Below are 12,071 nucleotides of genomic sequence, written 5' to 3'. Positions count from 1 at the left end.
ATGTTTCCCAACTCCATACTAATACCCCTTATAAATGTTTACCTAGACAAGCTATTAGTTCCAAGACACTTTTATATTATTTATGACAACATGCAAAATAAATGTGGAATGTGCAACATAGCATTTTCATGCTTTAGTGTAAATTTTAAAAGCACACACAGCATTATTAATTCACACACATTATAAAAAGAGGTGTTATTAACTGAAAATATTTATCAAAATATCCAACAAGTCAGAGTCTCTTAAGACAGAAATAGTGAATTTAGATTATAAGGGATGAGCTGGGAAGAGAGGGACACATTCTATTAATCTTCAAAGGTAAAAAGGCCACTTTTTTCTACACTGCATATAGCCATTGTCTAACCCAGGGTGGTGTGGAGTGCAAAAAAACGATGGATTTGGGCCCAGATCTTCGGACTGGGGTGAATGTGTGACATTGATCCACATTCTGTCCATCACCTGTTTTGTTTGCAATTGCCGCCATAAATGCGCTGGGGATGCTCAGACGTGGGTCCCAGGCACTCCATACCACTGGAGTCAAGCTAGCCGGGTTGATGAGAGGTGTTACCTCGAAACCGGTCCTGTCCTTGGAAGCTTGATTCCGTTCTGGGAAGGACATGGCTTTTGTAGTTCGGACTGTACTGTTCCCATGGGGCACAGGGTCAGAGCTGATTTGCATATCGCCATTGTCTAACCCAGGGTGGTGTGGAGTGCAAAAAAACGATGGATTTGGGCCCAGATCTTCGGACTGGGGTGAATGTGTGACATTGATCCACATTCTGTCCATCACCTATTTTGTTTGCAATTGCCGCCATAAGTGCGCTGGGGATGCTCAGACGTGGGTCCCAGGCACTCCACACCACTGGAGTCAAGCTAGCCGGGCTGATGAGAGGTGTTACCTCGAAACCGGTCCGGTCCTCGGATGCTTGATTCCGTTCTGGGAAGGACATGGCTTTTGTAGTTCGGACTGGACTATTCCGATGGGGCACAGGGTCAGAGCTGATTTGCATATCGCCATTGTCTAACCCAGGGTGGTGTGGAGTGCAAAAAAACGATGGATTTGGGCCCGGATCTTTGGTGGCCCCAGGACATGTTTCCTCCTGATGCAGCCTCTGTAAAAGCTAAAAACCTTGGCGTGTTGTGTGATGACAGCCTTTCTTTCAGACACCAGATCATCGGGTTTTCTGGGAAATGTTTTGGCATTCTGAAAATGCTTCAGAAGTTTCTTCCGCTGCTGTCTCTGCAACACAGAAAAATCGTCATTCAGGCTTTAATAGGATCGCAATTGGACTATGCGAATGCCCTTTATATAGGGCTGCCTAAATATTTGCTAGCCCGTCAGCAAATTGTGCAGAATTCGGCGGCAAGAGCCATTTTTGGTCTTCCGCGGAGGGCAAAAGCCTCCGAACTGCTCAAGAGATTGCATTGGTTGCCTATCTCTAAAAGAATTACCTACAAGATCCTGACCCTTGCTTTTAAGGCCCTTCATTCAATTGGCCCTAAATATATCGGGAAGCGCATGGCCTTTTATGTGCCAAGGAGGACCCTACGGTCGGCTTTGCTGGCCAAAGCCGATGTCCCGCCTATCAGACTGGCCCGAGTTGGTGGTCGCTCGTTCCGATATTTGGCTTCACGTGGTCTCCTTGAGGAAGGCCAACAGTCTCCTTTCTTTTAGAAAGGAGTTGAAGACCTGGCTTTTTTCTGTATGATCTCCTGCGGCCTCTGCGAGTAGCGGTGTTGTGTTTTCTTCCTCAGTTCTCATTGCCAAAGCGCCGGGACACCCCTCGGGGTAGCCGTGCACTATAAAAGAGACACTACATAACATAACATAACATAACTTAGTCTCAGAGAGATACACAGAATAAACGGTAGGGACATTTTCAATAAGTATTTATTGACCGGTCATTATTCTTGTGTAGAATAGATGTGCTGTAACAATCATTAAACAGTACAGATATAAATGACTATTAGCACTAAGAAAGTAAGAGGATGGTAGATTTCTACCATTCTGAAGTAATCAATAATACAGGCTAATATACAAAATACATGACGATAAAATGCACATTCCTACGGTGCTACCCTACCTAGATGTACTTAAGTGTACCTAGCATATATGTGGGTATTAAGCCAAGAATCCCTCTAGGATAAAGTCAACCCCCATTACCTGAAGTGAGAGATTGTGGGACCCCGCCCTGGTCTCGTGTTGGACACCACAGCAAGGGAAGTCAGACCACTGTGATCTAGAGTATGTGCATGCAGGGTGCTTCAGTGTCTAACGTCAGTTTGTTGGCATAGAAGTCTTGATCTCCTTGTCTCAGCAAGATGTGATGTTTTTATACATGAAGGTCTTCCAGAGGTACTACCTTGCTGTGTCAGTGTTGGATTTAGGATGACATCGGGAATTAACTTTATACATAGCTATCATCCAAGAGATGAGCCCTGCTGAGTTTACAAGAAGCCTCATGCATAATATATGAGGCTGCTACTAGGGAAATCCAGTGTTCTGTGTGCAGTGTCATATCTATGTGAATGGTCCATTCTAGGGGTGGGCGGAATTTGCTTTGTCGCGCTACACAAAGCTCACCGAAATGGTAAAAAATCTCAGCGAGCACATAGAAATTTCGTGAATACCCGGAATCGCTTGTTCCGCCTGTTCGCAATGCTTTTATCCTGTTAGCGAATGCTGCATTTTGAAAGCGCGAACAAGGAAAAAATTCCACAAAGCCACGGATTGCGGAATCTTGGGCAATTCCGCATTCTCCGTAAATTACAAAATTATCCAAATTCTGCAAATGGAACGGAATTTACCACTCAGGCATAGTAAATCCCCCAAGAACCGTTATGTATGTAATGTAGGGGAGAATATAGGTGAAAGTTGAGATGTTACCTGAGCCTTTATCGAGGTAACTATATGGAATATAACAGTGGTTTGTCTATGAATTGCTGAACATCCAGGTAGGCTACATAGATGGCTAACCAGGCACTGAAAAGTGGCAGAGACATTCTTCGACCCAAAAGTGCATAACCTTACACTGATACAGTCCTCCCGCTAATTTTGTTTTCTCGTCGGTATGTTGTGCTAAGGCAATCCGCCAGTACCCTCTGGCCAGATCCCAGGTCCTCAAGTATTTTGTAGGACCTAACTGATCCACAAGCTCATCCTATCTGGGGATTGCATGGACATCAGTTTAGGGCTTGGTGGTCCACACAGAACCACAAGTCAGTAGACTCTTGTTTTAGCTCCACAGAACTAGTCCACAGACTACAAGATCTCTCAATGAACCCTAGGTCAAACATTATTGCAACTTCTTCCTTAATCAGGTCAGACATGCTGCACATCCTGCTCTTCACTGGCAGCCTGTTTCCTGTGTTTATGTCATGCACACAGACAGGTGTGAACCCTGGAGCTGAGAAGACCTTGGAAGGCCATCCCCACACCTCTCTACTCTGTCTCTACTGCTCCAGGCATTAACTCAGGGGCTAACTGAACCCCTTCCACAGTGCCGTTTCTCATGTCATTTTTCATCAGGACAGGAAGAGGCTCACCATATTCCTTAAATTACTATGCCATAACCATGAAATTCACTGTGTAATCTTTCCAGTGGTAAAGCTTCAGAGTGCTCACATGGAACACCCTTGTGGGTTCCCTTGTGGCATCTGTGTCCAGTATTAAAACTCCAAAAACTTCTGAACCACCTTGTATTACTCACCCAGTTGTCCTCTAAAGACCTGGAACAAATAGGCTTTAGCCCAAACACCTCCTGACCTTCCGTATTTCCAGTCAGTGTAGCTTTCAGGTCACACCTTTAGGAAAGTACCTCCACTGACGTGGTTAGCCCTGACTGTTTTCCTGATGCCTGATGGGACTTCTAACTGTATGTGTACAAGGTCACTGCTAACCAGGTTCCCAGTGCAAGATCTATTTCCTAAACACTGTACCACAATTGGCCCAACATCAGCTATCCCTGTAAGTCCAAAGTAAATGATACCCCAGGGACCTAGGGCATGAGTACAAAAAAGTTCCCACTGGGGATGCAGCATGTATTGTGCCCCCCCTCACCAAGGCTATGCATACTGCAATTGCAGGCTGCTTGTCTTGGTGCAAATAAATCTGAAGGGTCGACATGGCCCACAGCCCTGTGTGCCATAACCCCCACACACTGCATAATTTATAGGTAAGTCATCACTATTGCAGGCCTTTAACCCTAAGGCAGAGTGCATTATATCCTAAGTGTGGGCTGATCACCATGAGCAGATATACTCTTCAGTTTCCAGTTTATTGTTAGATATTGTAAGTTCACAGGGAAGTCAAAAAGAGTAAATGGGCTGGATACTTGTCAACACGAGTTTCCTTGCTCCATGATGGCTTCACTCATTTTTAAGGTGTTTGGTAACAAATATCTTGCATCAATGAATCCAAACTGATGCCAGTGGTGGACTTATTAATAAAGTCACACTGGGGATCCTTTTAGAAGGTCCCCTGAAAACCTTCTGAGTATGAGTGTGGTCTCTGACTTGTTTATGCCAGTCTGCCATGACCAGACATGTCTCTGACTCATGGGGTGAGAGCCAGCACTCTCAGAGGACAGAGGCAAAGCATTCTCTGGGTGTAGGTGCTACCCACCTCCTCCATCATGGACGAGAAGCTTTAAAAGCAATGCTGCCTTGGAAATCCAACCTAGGAACCTCCAGTCAGAGGCGGACTACAAGCCCCCTTTCCTGCTCCACTTATGTCCAGAGGGAAGGCTGGAAAACTAGTTAAATTAGGAGGAGGATCAACAGAGCAGACGGATCAACAGATCAGTGAGGCACTCTTCACTGCAGCACATTTGCCATACCGGGCTCCCCTTTTTAACTTGCCCACCGGAGTCTGGGGTGACCAACTTGAGTCTGTACATGGGTGATAGCCCAATTGATGTATCATCATCTGATCCATTTATAGAACGGTCCCACTCTTAGGAGTCCATAACACGGCTGCCCTCTGTGTCCATAGCACTTTCCGTGATGGAAACCCCAGATATGGAACAAGCCTCAAACACACCTGAAGAATTGCAGCAGTAAATCACATACAGTCCCCAGATATAATACCATAAGAAACAGGTTAGATACACACACTCAAACACAAATAAATAAATAACATAAATAAATGCACAGCAGAGGCAGAGAGTCATACAAAAGTAACTGTTGGTGTAGCAGGGTTTCCGTTCTCCCACAGAACTGTGCACAGAGATCTAGAACCTGGGTGAGTTAGGGTGACCCACAACTCACCTTTGTTTCAGAAATCCCCTTACCAAGCTAGCTACAGTGTCTCATCGGTAGTAATAACTTACCAATGACTTAGACAATCCAGAACATGAACTTAGAGTACCTCAGGTATCGTGGAACACATGAACACTCTTTCGTTATATTATCATTCCAAACCGAAACTGGGAGGCAAAGAATACACGTGCAAGTTTGAAATGTTTATTTTTCAATGCAGCATTCTCAAACGCAGTATCTTGTATAATATCAATATACATATTATAAAAATCAGAGTCAGCAGCATAGTCACTAATCCATAGTAAGCAAAAGGTGATAGCATTTTATGATGCAAAAATCTATAGAATTCTGTATCACCTATATTTCGCGCACCCTAATTAGCATATTATATTATATCTAACAAGGTCTCATCTGGGTTCTTAGCAGGGCGGACCCATACCTCTAATTCTCAGTAGGAGGAGATCACATCAACAGCTACCAGCTCTCAGCATGCTCAGCATCAAGTGTGTTGATTCATTCCCTGTAACTGTATTTTAAACCCACGTAGAGCCAAATGTTGGCAGAAACATTATTTGTGTTATGACTAACGTGGTGCGAGGATCAGGCCTTCAGCAACCTTGTGTTAGGTTATTCTGAGAGTGTGCAGTTCTCAGTGTGCAGACAGTTGTACCAAGTGTACCAAGCACGACTGATACCAGGGCAATAACATATTATTCTCAAATAAATCACATCTTTCGTCTAGGTTGAAAGCTACAATAAAAATTAGGTGTCGTGTGCAAACCGAAGCAGAAAGAAAATATGGCGTTTAAACATTTAATAAGCACATGCTAACTTAACACAATATATAGAAACGTAGTAACCATATGACACCCCCCCAATGATCCGAGGACGGTTAAAAGAGAAAAATATAAGCCAATACTCTATGAGAGGCAAGACATGAAAGCAGAGTTCAATGATATTGAGCCAAGCTAAATGTATGTAAATGTATGTAAAATTTGAAAACACAAAAATGTATGTATGAATGCCTATAGTGGCCACACAAAATATAAAAAGTCGAACTTGAGGCCTACTTTCAGTTAATAGGCCTAGAACATATGAAAAAATCGAATGTTCGTATTGAAAAAGGCACCATTCAGAATTACTAAAAAGTCACGTGCCATAATAATGGAAGTCTTCAGAGTCACTCATCGTTGAATGAATATGCAAAATAGGTAGCTACAGCTTCCAACATGAAATCACTGCCATCATCCGAAAACAGTTCAGCCATCCAATTAAGCAATGGGAAAGAACATACGTGCTCCTACAACACCGATTCCTCTAGCAACATCAGAGGACAACTCAGTGGGTTCTCGAGAACGCTCTGTGCCAGAAAGTCATGCGCCGCTGCGAATATGTCCCACTGACCCATTAGCCCATGCATCGCTGCCACAGCCATAACCTTTTCGCCAGAACAGACCAACTCGTGAGCCACTAGGGGGTCCATCAGCTGATCAAAGTTGACGTCAGGAGAAGTCAGTAAACAGAGACACAAATCAATGGCCCAGTCGAAATCACAGCTCAGGCAATGAAACACAGGCTGGACACATGTGAAATAGGAAAATCTGAAGGATAATCCAAAAGCCGTGCTTAAGGTCGCAAGCGGCAAGGAGCTATAATAATCAAGCATCCGGTTGCGAAACTGCATCAGTAGGGGCTGAGCGTTTCCTTGCGCAGGATGGGCATCCATGTTTTATAAAATAAAATATCACCAGAACGCCTGCAGCCAAAGCCAGCAAAACAGGAAATCCGCCAAACAGGCTAGCGAATATAGAATGAAAGAACGCAGGGATAATACCAAATACTTTTTCAAATGTAGTCACGAGACCACTGCTAACCATTTTTAAAAAATGAGCCAGGCTCGTTGTGGAGGAGGCATTGAAGATTTGATGAACCATCTCGCAGAAATGAAACGGCAAATCAGTACTTAAAAGTGCTTGTACTTCTGTGCGTGTGTTTGCTATGTGAAGGACATAAGTTTCGCGGGCAGAGCTCAGGGCCACCTGCTTTTGAGACAATAGGGCTCTTATACGGCCTAAACCATTGAACTCAGCTCTCAAGGTTGGTATTCTTGGCCAAATTAAAACTTCTGAATTCCCATGCGTGGGTGGAAACAACACATTCTTTTTTTTTTTTTTTTTTTTTTTTGAAAAACCTTTATTTGTATAAAAGTACACCGCTATTCAGCCGTACATCCCGGAGGCCAGGCAGCATTAAAGTGGCATATAGAGTCATGTACAGAACAGCACGCAGAAGCAATCAGGTTTAATTTTCAATAGAGAACAACTTAGGAACCATAAGAGAGAGAAAGGCCCCGGAGGGTCTCCAGAAATGAAGTGCCGAGGCACGAAAGGTTAGGAAGAAGAAAAAGGAAAGAAAGAATTGGCCGAGGACAGAGCAAGCATAGCAAAGGGGCACAGCGGGAGGGGGCCGGGGGCCGCGCATCCAATTCAACTCAAGATTACATGTGCAATATGGAAGTGCAGGGGGGGCCTCATGTCAGGATGACCCATCTGGAGTCACGGGAAGGGTAACATTCTATGGGGAGGGCTGGACGTCCACTTCCGGTTCAGGCGGGGGTTCACATAAATCGCCCCGATAAGAGTTCCAGGCTCCCCACACTGCTCTCCACATTCTGGGCTTGCCCCTAGCCATATACACCGTTTTCTCTCTCACCATGCACCAGTCCATACTGTTCTTCCAAAGGTTAAGGGACGGGGGCGCTGGCGCGCCCCATTTCTGGGCAACGTCCCTCTTGGCCACCATGTTGCCCAAGGTTACCCATCGGGTCTGGGCTACACTGTAGTCATTCGGACACCACACATTAAGGAGGCAACGTCGAGCCTCGGCTGGCAGGGCCACACCCGTCACCTCCTCCATCACCTCATGCACTCGTCTCCAGTACCGGGCCACACCAGGACACTCCCAGATAATGTGCAGGAAGGTGGCAAGCATGCCACAGCCCCGCCGACACAGGCCATCCGTAGAGAGCCCCATATGGATGAGCCTGGGGCCGGTAACATACACCCTGTGGAGGATCTTCAGCTGGACCAGACGCAGTCTCGCCGATATGGCCACCTCCCTGGGGGAAGAGGCCGCCGACTGCCATTCCTCATCGTCCATCTCTACACCGTCATTCACCCAGTGCATCCGCAATCGTTCAAGCAAGTCCACCCTCACATTGATCAGTTTCTTGTAAGTCAAGGAAATGGCACCGTCCGGCATGTGTCCGTCCAGCACCCGATCCTCCAGAGGCGAGGACTCAGGGATGGCCTCGCCGTCTGCGACGTGGGGGGAGAGGGCGTGGCTAAGCTGGGCGTGTCGGAAAAATTCCGTCTGTGCCAGCTGGTACTCGTGTTGCAACGAGGCAAACGACTTGATGCCGCCCCGCACAACCATGTCACCAACTTTAGAAATGCCTATGGTGTCCCACCGGTCAAAGCCCTAACAACACATTCTTGCAGCAAACCACCCTTTCTGACACGGTAACCACATAAGCGATACCAGCCTCTAACCCACAACAAAACTCGTTATTCAAAAGTAAATAACTTCCGTTGGACAACAAAGTGAACGTGGGAACTATTGCAAGGACTGGTGTCCCTTTCAAAACACAGGCCAAATTAGGTTTGTCCTGATTACAAGAACCATGCAACTGGATGTGTCTGCACATTAGTGAGCGGTCAGGTGACTGTGTACATTCTTCACCATTCAGATTCACTTCATTTCCCTCCTTTAGGCATCTGTAAGTGTATGGTAAAGACCATGTCTCATGGAGGAAAGCGCTGCCTAATGGTTCATATCGCCCAATGGCTATATATTTCATACAATTTGTAAATTTATACAAAGCAAAAGGTAAGGTTATAACACCATGGATAAGCCATGTAGCAGCAGTCACCTCAGCCACAGAAAATGGCAGGGATTCTAATTTTTCAATGTGTAACATAGAAAATGTTGCATCTCTCATTGATAGCATGCACTGTTTTTCAGTCAAATTAAATGGGGCAAATAGTGACGAGACGTTCATAAAATTCCATGGCACTCGACCAGACTTGAGAGTCTGTAGTGTCCAAGCAAACTGCATCACAGAACGCAATTGATTTTGACCATGATATAACACGGACACTTCATCATGTACAACGTCAACAACAGAAGACACAATATTGTTCAACGTGTACATTCGGGAAGAAAGCGTGTTAATGCTGTTATCAACAACTGCAAGCACCTTCTCTAAATTTGCTTGATCAATAGCTCTCAGGCGTTTAGCAGCCTCAACCTGGGTAACTTTCCAAATGTCATTGTAAATCGCATACAGCCATCGTTTAGATCTACCTTTAGCTGGGCCTTTTATAAAATCGTTCAAATCCACATTATCATTTAATAGAGACAGATGTAGTTTAACTGCAGCAAAAGTGGAATGTTGTAACCAATTCTGACACAGCTTCCCCACAGAATAAGTCGTGACAGTATAATCTTCTTCAAAACGGGGATCGAGTCTGACTTCTGTGAACCCCTCAGCCAAACCCAGAAAACGGCATTGGCAAGAATCAGCACTCCTATGCCACACCAGCCAACCCTTGGAATCCAAGATGGAAATGTTAAAGGACGAATTTTGTAAAAGAGTTTGCAACTCATGAATGGACAAATCAGTAGAATTACCCCAACCGGTATATTCCTCTAGATCTGGGATGGTCGGAGTATTTAATTTTTTAGAAGTAGCCAATCCAAAGCATGTTGTTTGGAAAATGGATGAATTTAAAAACAACATGTGATTCGGGATGAGACATGCACGGTGCAAAGCCTCAGTGCCTTGTACCTGCCAATCTTTGGTACCCCAAACCGATTTAAGGTCAATTGTTCCTTTCCAAAACTCGTAGCCATCTACAGCCAACCTGTCTAGAAAGGACTTCGAATACAGCAATTTTGTATCGGTAAGTCTAACTTTGGACATGGACTTTTGTGTCATTTTAAAATAAAATGACTCGGGATTAGATTGATTAAAGTCTGTAAAATAGGTGTATTTTTTCAGAAACGTATTGGAACTGCCACCAAATGGAGTAGGGCAATGTTCCCATTGTGTATAATTTACAGCAACCCTCCTGGAATTTGTCTTATGTAAAAAATTATTACCATAGTGTTGAAAACAAAACAAATCACCATAATTAATAGAATCTGTGTACAGATCCTCAGCATCGAAGGCAGCATAATACTTCAAATCAGAGAATAATGCTTCTACGGCCTGAATATCCCAATCATCAGAACGTATATTCTGTTTAATTACATCTCCCATGTTTACTCTAAGCACATTTGGAACATTAATCACTTCAGTGGGCCCATGTATCTGAAACCTAACCGCATCCCACACAATCCCATCAAGGACAGGCCAAGCAGTAACGTTAACTGTATTTAAGTTTCGTTTCAGTCTGTGCACAGAATGTGAAGAGGAAAGAGGGGCCAATGTTCCATTAAGGTACCGAATTCCTGTTCTTTCTTTAACGTAGTGACCATCAATCAGGCGGAAAAAATAAAACACAAAACCAATTGACATAAAAAGATAGAATGAAAATAGGATCAACCAAATGTATGTCCAAGGCGGAATTAAAAAATGTTTTTTAAACAACGTGGCATATCTTGCAATGTTTGTGGGTTTCTTTGAAGGTTCCGAAACAGAGTCAAAAGAGAATCTGGACTGGCCTGCCAAACGGGTCTGTAAATCAGGCATCGATACATCAGCAGGATAAGTGTAGTTTAGCTCATCAATGTTAGTATCAGGAATAGTATTTAATAAAGGACTGGATATGGCAGGCATCTCGAGGGACACCTCCTGTTCTGCACCAGATGTAATAGCCAGCACAGAGTGCCTCACCATGGAAGGACAGGATACAGCCGGTGTCATGCTATGAAGAATCGGCCACCCTGTGTGTCTTGACATTGTCAATAGAAATAAATCTGTTTTCCTTACGACCTGGAAGTGGTGGTAAAATGACTGTTCTTGTGCCCTTCACTCCAAGAACTCGAACCGGTGCTCGATATGAGGGACCAAACTCTTTCTTGTTATCGATCTTCTCTCAAACCAATTCTCCAACTTGGGGTAGCCAGCCAACTACCGGGATCTGCAGCGCATCATCCGATGTGGAGGGCAAATGTTCCTTTGCAAGACTGTCTCTGGTCTTTTGTAGATTCTGTAAAACATTGCAATGTTCATCTACGTCAAAGGCCGTGGCCTGGGCCTTGCTGTCTAGCCCATCGAGGTCAGGTACATACATCTTGATACCAAAGAGCATTTCATATGGGGTCCACCCACCCAGAGACCTTCTAGGGAGATTATTAAGCGCACGCTGCACGCCTATGAGGTGGGCTAACCAGTTTCTGCCAGTGCCTATAACCCGAGCTGTCAAAGATTGCTTTAAGACGCGGTTCATTCGTTCAACTACACTATTACCCTCAGGTTTGTAGGGACTTGAAAATTTGACTTGGACCCCCATCGAAACCATAGCATCCTTATACTCCTTAGAGGCAAAAGCCGGACCCTGATCCGAATGGAAGGTACCACAGGCAAAAATTCCCACAAAGACTCGCAAATCCTTAATGACAGTACGTGAATCAGCGCTCCGATGTGGCCTTACCCACACAAAGCGTGTGACTCCGTGTGAGGCGGCCGCTCCACCCTCCCTCCTGGATCCATAGCGCTGCATAGCGCTGCTTTTGGTATCGTAGCGCTGCTCACCTCTGGCATAATTGTTATTCCACTAATTGAATCTGAACCCACTCTGTCGGCG

The sequence above is a fragment of the Lissotriton vulgaris genome, chromosome 4_1 (genome assembly GCF_964263255.1).
Source record: "Lissotriton vulgaris chromosome 4_1, aLisVul1.2, whole genome shotgun sequence".
Taxonomy (NCBI): domain Eukaryota; kingdom Metazoa; phylum Chordata; class Amphibia; order Caudata; family Salamandridae; genus Lissotriton; species Lissotriton vulgaris.
This window is presented reverse-complemented; position numbering follows the sequence as displayed.